Genomic DNA, 14,402 nt, shown 5'->3' with positions numbered 1-14,402 from the left:
CAGAGCCCAACATGGGGTTCAATCTCATAACCCTGAGATCATGACCTGAGCCAAAATCAAGAGTTAGCTGCTTACCGGACTGAGCCACCCAGGTGCCCCTCCATCCCTTCACTTTTAATCTGCATGTATCTTGGGGCACTTGGGTGGCTCAGTCAGTTGAGTATCTTCCTTTGGATCAGGTCGTGATCCTGGGATCGAGCCCCAGGTTGGGCTGCCCACTCAGCAGAAAGCCTGCTTCTGCCTCCCCCTCTGCCTGCTGCTCCCCCTGCTGTGCTCTCTCTCTCTCTGTCAAATAAATAAAATCTGCACGTGTCTTTAGGTCTGAAATGAGACTCCTTAGGGAGCATACAGATGGCTGTTGCTGTTTTATCCCCTCCATAACGCTATGTCTTTTGACTGGAGCATTTAGTACACTGATATTCAAAGTAATTATTGATAGGTATGTACTTATTGCCATTTTGTTAGTTGTTTTGGTTGTTTTTGTAGTTCTTCTGTGTTCCTTTCTTCTCTCCCTATATTCTCTCATGGTTTGCTGGCTTTCTTTCTTTTGATTTTTTGCATGTATATTACTGGTTTTTGATTTGTGGTTACCATTAGGTTTACATATATCATCTTATTCAGATAGCAGTCTATATTAAGCTGATGATTGCTGAAGTTTGAACCCCATCTTTCCTCCTCCATGTTTTAGGTGTATGGTATTATCCTTTACAGCATTTTATTCTGTGAATCCCTGACTGATTTTTATAGATATACTTAATTTTACTGCTTTCGTGCTTCCAACTTTTCTTACTCCTACTTATGGTCTTTCTTTTCTATTCAAAGAGACCCTTTTAACATTTCTTATAGGGCTGGTTTGGTGGTGATGAATTCTTTTAACTTTCATTTGTCTGGGAAACTATTTATCTCTCTTATTCTGAATGATAGCCTTGGTGGATAGAGTATTCTTGGCTGTTGGTTTTTCCCATTCAGCACTCTGAATACATTATGCCACTCTCTACTGGCCTGCAAAGTTTCTAGTAGACTTATGGGTTTCCCTTGTATGCAACTGTTTTATTTTCTCTTGCTGCTTTTAAAATTCTCTCTATATCACTATTTTTTGCCATTTAAATTACTATGTGTCTTGGTGTGGACGTCCTAAGATTGATTTTGTTGGGGGCTCTCCATGACTTCTGGATCTGGATTTCTGTTTCCTTCTTCACATTCAGGAAGTTTTCAGCTATTATTTCTTCAAATAAATTTTCTGCCCCCTTTTCTCTCCCTTCTCTTCTGGGACCACTATAATGCAGATGTTATTACACTTGATGATGTCACTGAGTTCCTTAAGTCTATTTTTATTTATTTATTAATTATTATTATTATTATTTCTCCTTCCTCTTCAGCTTGATTTCTTTCCATTATCTGTCCTCCAGAGACTTCCTCTAATCCACTATTTATTCCACTTAGTGTATTTTCAATTTCAATTATTGAGTTCTTCATCTCTGATTCATTCTTTTTTATGTTTTCAATCTCTTTGTTAAGGGTTTCACTGAAGTCCTCCACTGTTTTCTCAAGTCCAGGGAGTATCTTTATGACCATTAATTTAAATTCTCTATCAGGCACATTTCTTATCTCTTGCTGTGATTTTATCCTGTTCTTTCATTTAGGACAAATTCCTCTGTCTCATTTTGTCTAATTCTGTGTCTGTTTCTATGTGTTAGGAAAGTTAGCTTCATCTCTTGCTCTGGAAAGCAGTGGCCTTATGAAAAGGGGTCCTGTAGTGCCCTGCAGTGTAGTGTCCCCTCTTCATCAGAGAACCTGGCACTTCAGGGGTGTCTCCCATATGTGATGTGTGTACCCTGCTGTTGTGGCTGACCCACTTTTGCCTTCAGTCTGGCATCTGCAATGGCTCTCTGCCTGTTGTGGGCAGTGTTTGGTCCCTGTTGTGTTAGTTGACTGGTCAGGGGCTGACTTGGGCTTGGATTGAGTCAGACTGGGTATTTACCACAGATGCAGTAGCACCAAACTGTAGGGTGCTTTCCCCGCATTGTCCCCTGAGAAGCTTTCATTGGTGGGCAGGGCTTGCAGTCAGACCAGATGTCTGCCCCCAGCCCACTGCTGGAGCCAAAGTCAGACCGATGTGCTCTCTTCCCCTCTCCCGCAGGCAGGAATCACTTAGAGTGGTGCTGACTCCTGCACACTGCCAGGCTTGTGGCACTGCTTTGGGTGGGCTCTGGTCAAGGGCATATTAGGGGAGGCAGGTCTGCAGAACGCAGAGGTGGAGGGCGCAGTATTAACAAGGTTTGCGCGGGGGGCGCCTGGGTGGTGCAGCTGTTAAGCGTCTGCCTTCGGCTCAGGGCGTGATCCCAGCGTTATGGGATCGAGCCCCACATCAGGCTCTTCTGCGATGAGCCTGCTTCTTCCTCTCCCACTCCCCCTGCTTGTGTTCCCTCTCTCACTGGCTGTCTCTATCTCTGTCGAATAAATAAATAAAATCTTTAAAAAAAAAAAAAAAAACAAGGTTTGCGCGGGTCTGCTGTGGGAGGGGACCTGCAGCCGCCCAAAACTCCTGCCCTGGCTGGCGGGTTGCAGGAAGTGGATCTGAAGAAGCACGTGGGGCAGGGCACGCTGTTAACAAGTTAGGGGAAGAGTGTTCTCCTTGTGTGCTGGTTCCTGCAGGTGTCTGTGTATCTGGGTTGGGGGCTGGGGGAAGGAAACAGTGCAGGCCAGCTCCTTTGTTCCTGGAGAAGTCTCTTAAAGATCTCTGCCCCTCCAGCACACAACTATCCTTCCCGTATATGCCAGGCATTTTCCAACCTGCTGCTTTTATGCTGTATCTCCTTGCGGCTGTTTGTTGTGCTGTCCCATTAAGGGTGGGGACTTGGCTTCCTCTTGCCCTCCCAGCTTTCCCAAAGCTGAGCCCACCGATTTTTAAAGTTCTAGGTGTGAAGTCCCACTGATTGTAAGAACTCATGAGATTCATGAGTGGTGGTTTTCAAGCCAAATGTTATGGGGGTCTGTCTTCCCTGTGCAGGTTCCTCCTGCCTGGGGCACCTGGTGCGAGGGTCTGGTGCTCTCCCCTCCACACCTGCCCATGCTGCCCTCCTGCACACAGTCCTGCAGGTCCATGTAGTTCCCAGTCGTGTCTCTGCCCTTCCTACCTTCTTGGATGTGTCTTCTCTACATTTAGCTGCGCAGTCTGTTCTGGTAGTCTTTGGGTCATTCTCTGGGTTATTTACACTGATGTGGGTGTTATCTACTGTATTTGTGGGACGAGGTGAGCTCAGAGTCCTTCTCCTCTACCATCTTCTTACTGTTACTGGCATAGCATGAACTTTGATCCATTTTCTCACTCAAGGCATTCCCAACCTTCTCTCACACAGTGACTCTCTTTTCCAGGGCTTTCTCCCTCAGTTGTACCCTCTTTCCTTTATGCATCATCTTAGATCTTCTGGGAATGGTCTCTTATGCCACATCTTCCCTTCTCAGGCAAACTCCTTGAACAGGTAGTACTGGCAGTGTTTTCCCACTTCCCCTCTGCCGATCACGCTGCCATATTTGGGGTTCTGCCCCACCCCTCTGATGATCCAACACCATGCCCGATGGGTACTGAACACTGTGGGGAACATCTGTGGGTTTGCTTGACATGTTCTTCACGACCTCACCCCTCTGGTGATGGTCCATGGTCTAGTGATGGCCACTTGTCTCAAGATGGGCTAATCAGAGTTCTTCTCTCAAATTTTTAAGACTGGATTTTTTTTTTTAAAAGACAGTTGTTTCCTCTCTTTATTTCTTAAAATTATTACATGTCTTTCCTTTATTTCCGTGAAGTGGTTCTCAATCCTGGGTGCACATTCAAGTTACAAAAGCAATGATGCCCAGGCTTCACCCATGGAAGACTCTGATTCCAAAGGTCCGGGCAAGGGTTTAGTTTTTCAAGTTTCTCAGGTGACCTGAATGTGCACCTAGACTGGAGAGCCATGAACAGAGCCCCTTTGTGACTGTGAAACGTGGACTGGGGTACACACTTACCCTGTCGCCCCTGTGCAGGACCGCTGCAGGGCTGCGTGAGGTGGGGCTCTGCTGCCTCTGCCCCTCAGCACCTCTGCAGACACTGCCTTTGACCGGCTAGGGTCTAGGCTCCCCTGTCGTGTACAGTCGTTCCTGGGGAGTGGCCCCTCGGCCGAAGCTACTTTCCAAAGCCTTCCTTATGTGATGATGGGGCCACATGGCTGCTTCTGCAGGTGGTCAAGAACCGGGTAAGCCTTCCTAATCTTCTGGTGTCCCTTCTGCTGGCTTGCTGGACATGAATCCTACTATCTTGGAAGCCACTTGTTGAAGATGGCACAGACGCAGAAGAGAAAAAAATCTGTGTCCTTGAACTGTTGCTTCAAAGAGAGCTGCATGATGAAGAATACCCACATGATGGGAGCAAGAACTAGCGTCTCAATGTGGAAAGGCACGGAAATGTTGTGACTCAGTACAGCAACTAACACTAATAACCCAGGGGTCTTCCCCTTCTGCCTGATAACAGTATCCTGGTATTCTTTGGGGAACAACTTTTTTCGTTCTATCATGGCTTGGTAAGGCTGTCTACTCCTGTGCTCCGCCCCCATCCCTCCCCAGTTTGGCCCACTAGGTGGGTGTATGAACCAGGCTGGTCAAGTTCTCCATTTCCGGGCACATAATCAGTTTAGGGATAATTTCATGACTCAAACTGGGTCAATGAGAATCTTTCTAAGCCTCAGTATCTGGGCTGTGGGAAAAGTAGTTTTCTTTCTTTGGATTTCTGTTTGGGAGAACCTGCAAGATGGTGGCATCTTGTCCTCTATGGTGGAACAGAATTAGAACAGTGAGCGAGGCAGAAAGAGCTGAAACATGGAGACAGAGACAGAGATCCACTATCACTGTCAGGTCTTTGAACTTGGTGGTCTGAAGACATTGCCTGGGTTCGCTGCTTCCGTGAGAAGAAATTTCATTGAAATTGTTGTATGTAACTTCATTTCATTACTTCTTCTGCCTAGGCAAGTCGAGCAGGACCATTGTTGGGAGCCAACGCACTGCCTGCTGTCAGTTCTGGCTCTGCTCTGCTCTCCAGGCTCGTGGGACACAGTCCCCGCTCACTTGCTCACTGCTCCATGAGAGCCACCAAGGAAGAGCTCAGGGTTCTGCCCACTCCCCAGTCCACTCATTTCTGAGTCCTGATGGCTTGAATGCAGAACATCAGTTGCCCTCAGCCTTCTGTCTCGTTGTCCAGTTTATCAGCAAGTCTTGTCTTTTTTCTTCTCATTTCTCTACTTTCCCACCTGCGTTTTCTCCAAGAGCCTCCCGCTTCTCCGCTTCCGTACTTGCATCCCTGTAACTTATTCTTGTGTAGCGACTGGAATAATCCCAGAAGTGCACATTCTTCTGCTGAAAACTGCAATGTCATTCCTTTGCTCTTAGGATAAAGTCCAAAATTCTTCCCGAGACCTTCAAGGCTTTGCATGGTGTGGCTCTTCCCTAGTTTTCAACCTCACCTCTTATCCCTCTCCTGCCACTCCCTGCACTTGGGTCCTGTTCTCACCATTTCCCAGACCCCTCTCAGTTCTTCTCAGTCTTTGGGCCTTTGCACCTGCTGTTCCCACCACAGGGAAGTGATTCCTCTCTTTTCCAACATGGCTATACCGTCCTATTTAATTGATTTCCTTCTCAGTCTTTGATTGTCTATTTATTCTCTTACCTGTTTGTTACTTGCATCTCTGCTTTAGACCTAAGCTTGAAGGAGGCAGGGTCTTGTGTGCTAATCATAGCTGAATCTCTGGACCCTGTGTCCAGCATGTAGTTGGTGCTCTTCTCTTCATGTGACAGGCCCTCAGGGGGTCCTCATAAGGCAGTTTGAAACCCCTCAGACTAGAAATTCTCTATGGTCCCTGTTGGTTTGTCTTCCTCCTGAACTAAGTGCAAATGAAATATAATATCTTGATTAATATTCACTTCGGTTGGAGTGATATTTTATCTTATTTATATGTGCTTTTATTTATTTTAATTGAAGTATAGTTGACATATAACATTATATTAGTTTCAGCTGTACAACATCATGATTTGACAATTACATGCGTTACGAAGTGCTCACCACGATAGTGTAGTTACCATCTGTCCATATAAGATTTCTTGCATATTTCCTGATTACAGAGGTAGGAAATAGACAAAATCCATACTTAAATTTTGTTTTAATCGAATACTTGTAAGGGGTTCCTTTTAACCCCTCAAAGGTTAAAGTTGAACCCAAACACATGAATTCGTGGCACTTTCAGTGCTGGAAGGACAGTGGGCGATTGTATCTGTTATTCTGTTTACTTTGACTATATTCGGGTGTCATTATGGTTTTGGTGAAATAGAGATAGAATTTAAAAAAATAGACTTTATATTTTATTTTATTTTTTAAGTAGCCTCCATGCTCAGCATGAAGCCCAACCCGGGGCTTGACCTCACGACCCTGAGATCAAGACCTGAGCTGAGATCAAGAGTCAGATGCTTGACTGACTGAGCCACCCAGGCGCCCCTAGGCTTTATGTTTTAGAGCAGTCTTAGATTAACAGCAACACTGAGCAGAAAGTACAGAGATTTCCCATTTATCCCCTGGACCTCCTATAGCCTCTCCCACTATCAACATTCCTCACCAGAGAAGTACATGCAGTGTATTCAATGAACTTATGTTGACAAATCATAATCACCCAAAGTCCCCAGTTGTTTAAGTTTGCCTTCAGTGTTGTGTATTCTATCGATTTTGGGAAATATACGATGACAAGCACCCACCGTTATAGTATCATAACGATAGATTCATTGCCCTGAAAGTCCTCCATGCTCCACCCGTCATTCACATCCCCACAAGCCTCTGGCAACCACTGATTTTTAATTTTTTTTACTGTCTCCATAGTTTTGCCTTTTCTAGAATATCACACTTGGCATCATACAGAATGTAGCCTTTTCCCATTGGCTTCTTTCATTTAGTAATATGCATTTAAGGTCTCTCCATGTCTTTTCATATCTTGATAGATCACTTCTCTCTAAGTGCTGAATAATGTTCCATTGTGTGGCTGAACCACAGTTTATCTTGGTTGCTTGTAAGTTTTGGCAGTCACGAATAAAGCCACTATATACATCTTTGCATAGGCTTTTGTGTGAATGTCGGTTTTCAACTCATTTGGGTAAGTACCAAGGAGAGCGATTGCTAGATCCTAGAGTGAGACTTTGTTTAATTTTGTAGAAATGGAATTTCACAAAATTAACCAATAACTTTTAGATGGTTAAATGTTCACCCCACTGTGCGGAGAATCTTGCCAGTAGCCAGGGCCTCTGCAAATGATTGTCAGGTTGTGTCCCACAAGGATCGGGCCAGGAGGGTGAGTGTGGGCTGGGATCCAGCCTTCTGTGAAGCTTCACCTGCTCCACTGCCACAAAACTGCCCTGCGAGCGAGCTTAGATCCTGCTGGCGGTCTTCTCTCTGCTTGGGACCTGGCCTGGCACCTTATCCTTGGGCATAATCATTTCTTCTCTTTCCCAGAGAATTCATCTTCTCCAAGGCTGCTGGGGCTGTGGTGGGGAATGGAAAAATTACCCTGTAAATGTATCCCTTCCTCTTGAACTCCTCATTCTAGAGCATGCCCTGGGCTCATCTGAAACCTAAAGAGCCATCTGCCATCAGCTCCACGTGTCAGATTGAAGTCTTGGGCAGACCTAAAGGTTAAATGACCTGTTTCCCTTGCTCTCCGACAGTTTTTAAAAGTCAGTCCCCATAGAAAGCTCTGTTCCCCCCCGTGTAGAGGATACCTCAGGATGGTCCCCCCTGCGGCGCCCCCGTTACCCTAAAGATACTTGCTCTCTGCCAGTAGGTGGCAGTATTCCCACACTTTCCCTTTCTCATGCACTCTGCTAACCGCAGGATTTGCGTAAAAGCAGTGGGTTCGGAGTGTTGAGACAGTGTTGGAGGAAGCCTTCAAAGGCACGAGACATTTTTTGTTTTGTTCATCTGAGAGCAGATAATCTTTTACTTTTTCCCCCCATTTTAACTCTTTTCTTTTTCTTTTGAAACAATCTCAAATTTACATAAACGTTGTAATTATAGTTCAAGAACCTTGTTTTTTTCTCAGAATCTTTTGAAAGTTGCTACTGTGATGTCTCATCGCCACAGAGTTTATCTGTATTCCCTGCAATCAAGGACGGTCTTCTACACGGCCGCTAGAGGGCTCTCGAAGTCAGGAAATGAACCACCGTGCGTACTATCCTGTGATTCTCAGGTACCGTCCACGTTTCACCCCTTGTCCCCATTATGCCCTTTGCAGCACAGGGATCCAGTCCAGAATCACCACTGTATTTAGTTATCGTGTCTCCTAATATCCTTCAAGCTGGGAATGTTCCACAGGCTTTTCTTGTTTTCCATAACCTTGATACATTTAAGATTACAGGTGTCACTTTGTAGAATGTTCCTCCATACATCTGTGTCCTCACATGAGATTCAGTTTATGCATCTTTGGCAGGAATATCACAGAAGTGATATGTGTTCTTTTCACTGCTTCCCATCAGGGGGCACAGGGTCTCAGCCCGAGCCGTGGCTGGTCAGCTGCTGTGCCTCCATCCACTTGATTACAGGGGTGTCTGGCGGTCATGTCCATCACGAAGACATTCTAGTTCCCTTTGTAACTAACAAGACTGCTGAAGCGGTAATTTGGGACTAATTTGAGACTATGTGAATAGCATGTTTATCATCAAATTTTTGAATTACTCACTCTTTTATTTATACCAGTATGGACCTATGAATTGCTGTTTTATTCAGTGGGCTATTGTTTTAGATTTAGTCACTGAGAACCACTTGGAGGTGACTTCTATGTCCTTTTGACACACCCCATCACTAATTTCTGGCACAACATGTGCTAAGTTCATATCGTACTTTCCTTGCCCTTCATCTGCCATTTCTTCTAAGAGTTCTGGGTTCCTTGAGTGGAGAATGGTATTTAGAAACCAGATCGAGGGGCCAGATGAGCTCATTGTTTTTGGAGTGTCCTTGCTCCCAGGTCTTTTTGTTGGACAGAGCTAAGGAATATGTGACTATGCGTGTGAGTATGTGTACATGCACACACACACACAGACATTGACACACACAGTCATAGGCACACACATACATATATATACACACATATGTGCACACACATATATGAGAATACCTACATATATATCAGACAATTACATCTACAATTCTTTCTGTATCTGTGTATCCTGAAAACAATGAGTCCACACCACAGCTGACTACGTCACTTGTGGGTCCCAGTGCAAAAGGAAAATGTGATGTCCCTTATCCAGAAAACAGAAAAAAAGTGCTGTTTAGGGTATTGAAACATAAAGCTTTTTCCTGTTTTCCACAGCTTCTCTTGACTTACCATGATGTTTTTTAATTTGCTATTTAGTGTCACTCTAAGGAAAGAATAATTAAAAATTTAAATTATTAGCATGAATTTTACCCTTCATCTGTGTATTGTGCAATGCCAGTTTCCAGTGCAAATATAAAAGCATTTACTTTGTATGTGGAATCACCTAGAATAATACATACTTTGCACAGCCACACATATTTTGTTCTTAGCAAAACAGATGTAACACTGAGCAAAACCGACTTACCTGCTTTTATTTCCCCTCCTGCTATGCGCACATCCTACCAACACTCTCTGCTCAGCTTAGGCTCACTGATGAGCCAGGAGGAATGTAAGGAAAGGAGCTATAAATTGTGTAGGGACCACGGGCAGGCTTCCCCAAGAGGGGCCACTGTGACATATAGATTGTCTTAAATACAGATGACGTGAGAGATGGTGGGTGCGAGGACACTCAGACCCTCCTGTCAGCAGGAGATAAATCTCCTATGTGACAGGTGCCTTCCCTGTACCAGGACATCCTATTACCACAGATGGGGAATTTGGAGCCCAGAAGGCTGTATATACTCTTGTGACTTTCTACTAATTAACTACCCTGGCCCAAATTCTGTTACTAGCTGAAGTTCTGGAAGTTATTCTCTTTGTCCTGTCAATTCCTCACAGATTTATTGTCTCTGTCTAAAAAGTATCAAAACTGGGGGCGCCTGGGTGGCACAGCGGTTAAGCGTCTGCCTTCGGCTCAGGGTGTGATCCTAGCGTTATGGGATCGAGCCCCACATCAGGCTCCTCCGTGATGAGCCTGCTTCTTCCTCTCCCACTCCCTCTGCTTGTGTTCCCTCTCTCGCTGGCTGTCTCTATCTCTGTCGAATAAATAGATAAAATCTTAAAAAAAAAAGTATCAAAACTGTCTGTCTGGGTCACTTCTTTCAGTGTCCGTTTCATTCCTGGGCCTCTGTGCCCTTGTAATCAACCTTTGTTTTTCTCCTGTTAATGTCTCATGTCAATTTAATTCTTAGTCCAATGAAGAGAATCTTGGCCACAAGAATATTTCTTTCTCCCTGACAATTGCCATATCTTTCCTTTTCCTTCTAGGTCCATAAATTAGGCAAAGTTAGTTGGCTCACATAATAGAACACGAGCAAAGAAGAATGTGACGTTTTGTTTTTCTTAGAACACCAAAAAAAAAAAGTATCAAAACTGTCTGTCTGGGTCACTTCTTTCAGTGTCCGTTTCATTCCTGGGCCTCTGTGCCCTTGTAATCAACCTTTGTTTTTCTCCTGTTAATGTCTCATGTCAATTTAATTCTTAGTCCAATGAAGAGAATCTTGGCCACAAGAATATTTCTTTCTCCCTGACAATTGCCATATCTTTCCTTTTCCTTCTAGGTCCATAAATTAGGCAAAGTTAGTTGGCTCACATAATAGAACACGAGCAAAAAAGAATGTGACCTTTTGTTTTTCTTAGAACACCGTTGTCTTCTAGCAAGTTCTAGTCCAGATGGAAAGTGTGACTCTCAGAGCTGTCAGTCACAGATGGAATGAGTTTCCTGTGCGCTGGATTTGAGTCTCACTGAAGTCCCCGGGGGTCCATGGGAACCTGTGCTCATGGGGCATGGCGGATGCCACCTGTGTAGGGGACATCAGGGAATGACAGACATGTATTGTCGTATCTCCTCTGTGTGTATTCTAGACTCTGTTGTCTTGTTAGACTTCATTTCCAAAACACAAGTTCAAAAATAAAACTGTTAAGAATTTTGAGAAGGTGATGCCGCATATGAAATAAGGCGTGGGGACTCTTCTGGGCTTGGGTCCCCACCGGTCTGCACAGGTCAGGAGATCAGAAGGCTGGCCTTGGCTCTGGCATCTGACGATCCAGAGAATGTGTCTTACAGCCTGCCACAGGTGTCGTTAGAAGGCCCCCACATCCTGGACTCTGTGCAAAGGGCCATAGTGAGAAAAACACCCTTTGCTTTGCTTTGTACTTCGATACTGTTGGTCAGGGTCGTTAGCCTACATGCACAGTCTTGTGAAGGCTCAGATCTGGAAGCTTCCGACTTCACCTGTGGTGAGTTTCTGTGAGATGCCATTTGAGTTCACTGGCTTCCGTTCACATCTTTCTCACCCCTTGAAAAAAAATTTCCTTGAGGCAAAAGTTCTTGTGTCATGTCTTTTTCCCAAATCTTTTGTTCTGACTTATTTAGGTTCAGAGATGCCATCCTTAGTTTTCAGACATTTTAAGGAGGACCCAAGTGCCGATGAGGGAACCCGTGTGTGGGCGTCTGCCATGATGTTGCCCACGGGTCCTACTTCCCTCACGTTTTGCCGAGGAGCTTCTTCCCTCGAGAAGGTGATCACATTTGTCTGGGTCATGATTCTCAATCCCTATTTCTTTAAATATTCCATATGTTCCTTCCACCTCTTTTTCTTCCTGGGAAAATCCACTTATTCTCTAAGCCTCGGTGTAATGGTGTCCTTTTTTGATGCCCCAGGCCAAACTGGTCTGTCCTTTACATGCTATCTGCTCCCATCTCGGTTCTGGTGTGTACTGGTTCACATGGTGATAATTGGCTTCCAGGCCTGTGTTCTCCAAGAGGCTTCACATTTCTCCAGGGTGGAAATTAGTCTTTCTTCATTTTGTATCCCTAACACTTCTCATGGGGCTTGACCCCTGGTTCATGGTCAGCCTATCTACAAATGAGTGCCCTCAATAGCCTTTTCCTTTAGCTGGTTTCTTCTCACAGTTCGGTCTGGCATTTTCCTCTGTTTACCTGGCATGTGTTTTTGTTTGTGGAAAATGGAATAGGAAGCATATCCCATATGTTGTTGACATGGCTTTATTATCAATAACTAGAAGTTGTCTTAATAGACATCTAATTATTGTCAGAAAGCAGAGCTAAGAGTCTCTTTGGAAACCCAAATTGTCATTTTAAAGGTTCATTGCCAACCACTCTACAACAGTCCATCCAATTTATTTAAGCTTCTTTTTGAAGGTTAACATGTTTCAAGACATTTCTGGCCCTTTACTCATTTTTTTTTTTAAACAATGATTACAAATAGTATTTGGTACTATTCATTTGAAAATACTTGCTCGGTGAGAATTATCGTGGGTATCCTTAATGGCCTGAAACTAGGACTTCAAGGGTCTGTTTTTCTGTGCGTTCAAAGTAGCCCCAGAAACTGTGCTATGGGGAAAAAGATGGCCCTGGGCCGCCTCCTGTGGAGTGAACCGCCTTCTGTTCACGCACATTGTAGTTTTGCAAATCCTACCTCAACCCAGCGGACAGTGAAGGGGTGTGGACCCGCCCATATTTTGCAGTAGGCAATTTGCACTTTAGTTTTCAGAGTAAAACCCCAAACTCTCACCTGACCAATATTTGTAAAAATCAAGGAATAATATTTCTAGACATTTACATGAAGCACAACTGCTTAGTACATCACGTGGAGATCATTCATGAGTGATAGGCTCTGATCCTTCACCATCCCCTGCTTCCTCCTCCTTGTTATTATTAGGACGATAATTATGACAAAAGTGATGGAGTCCACCTGTTCTCCAGATTGGGCTAGATCTGCTAAAAATCATTCCTGGACTCGGCAGACCGTTGGATCGCTGCTCACGTGCACTGCATTACTTTAATCTTCTGTAGACCTTCTTTGCTGAACAGGTGAGCAGTACAAACAGTGGTTGGGAGCTTGGGCATCAAATCCAGTGTCCCTGACGTGAATCCTGCTCTAACCCTGGCTCTTCCTCTTGCCACCCGTGTAACCACCGGCAAATGACCTGATCTCCCTATGTGTCAGTTCTCTCATCTGTAACACAGGGTACGAGTACCTTCCGACAGGGTTGTGGCAACAATTAAAATAATTCGCCTGCAGCATTTGGCACAATGTCTGGCTCATTGTAAGTGCTCAGTGTATATATTTTAAAACTACTTAAAACTTTTTTTTTTTTTAAAGATTTTATTTATTTATTCGACAGAGATAGAGACAGCCAGCGAGAGAGGGAAACACAGCAGGGGGAGTGGGAGAGGAAGAAGCAGGCTCATAGCAGAGGAGCCTGATGTGGGGCTCGATCCCATAACGCCGGGATCACGCCCTGAGCCGAAGGCAGACGCTTAACCGCTGTGCCACCCAGGTGCCCCTAAAACTACTTAAAACTTTTGACATAATTACTAATTATGCATCAGTGAACTACCATTGGCATTCATGGGAGAAACATTATGACAGAGTTTCCTTGTGATGTCACGGTAGGGATTTGCCCAGACGTTCATTCATTCATTTATTTATGAAGTATTTGTTGACTGACTATTATTGCCAGGCATGATTCTTATTGCTGGTGATGGAGCAATGAGTAAAACATTAAATAATCCCTGCCCTCAAGAAGCTTATATTCTAGTTGCTGGTCAATGGTGGGAGGCATTAAGCATAAAAAATAAGTAAATTATTTAATATGTTAGAAGGCGAGAGTGCTATGGAAACAGAACAAGAAAGTGAAAGAAGAGGGTGCATTTAAGAACAGTCATGGTGGCCAATGTTCATAGCTGCATTGTCCACAATAGCCAAATCATGGAAGGAGCCGAGATGCCCTTCAACAGATGACTGGATTAAGAAGCTGTGGTCCATATATACAATGGAATATTACTCAGCTATCAGAAAGAACGAATTCTCAACATTTGCTGCAACATGGACGGCACTGGAGGAGATAATGCTAAGTGAAATAAGTCAAGCAGAGAAAGACAATTATCATATGATTTCTCTCATCTATGGAACATAAGAACTAGGATGATCGGTAGGGGAAGAAAGGGATAAAGAAAAGGGGGGTAATCAGAAGGGGGAATGAAACATGAGAGACTATGGACTATGAGAAACAAACTGAAGACTTCAGAGGGGAGGGGGTGGGGGAATGGGATAGACTGGTGATGGGTAGTAAGGAGGGCACGTATTGCATGGTGCACTGGGTGTTATACGCAACTAATGAAGCATCAAACTTTACATCGGAATCTGGGGATGTACTGTATGGTGATTAACA

The 14,402-nt window shown here is 44.4% G+C and overlaps 1 long non-coding RNA gene across 1 annotated transcript in view; it reads left to right on the top strand.

Annotated features, from left to right (window-relative positions):
• Positions 1 to 2,446: 2,446 nt before the first annotated feature.
• The window catches only part of LOC105240243, a 24,370-nt gene continuing 12,414 nt past the window's right edge, over positions 2,447 to 14,402 (top strand). Inside the window, exons 1-3 of the long non-coding RNA XR_004628204.1 lie at positions 2,447 to 7,701; positions 8,109 to 8,255; positions 12,887 to 13,038. This is a non-coding gene — a long non-coding RNA (uncharacterized LOC105240243). The remainder of the gene's footprint in view (positions 7,702 to 8,108; positions 8,256 to 12,886; positions 13,039 to 14,402) is intronic.

The sequence above is a fragment of the Ailuropoda melanoleuca genome, chromosome 10 (genome assembly GCF_002007445.2).
Source record: "Ailuropoda melanoleuca isolate Jingjing chromosome 10, ASM200744v2, whole genome shotgun sequence".
Lineage (NCBI taxonomy): Eukaryota > Metazoa > Chordata > Mammalia > Carnivora > Ursidae > Ailuropoda > Ailuropoda melanoleuca.
This window is presented reverse-complemented; position numbering and strand designations above follow the sequence as displayed.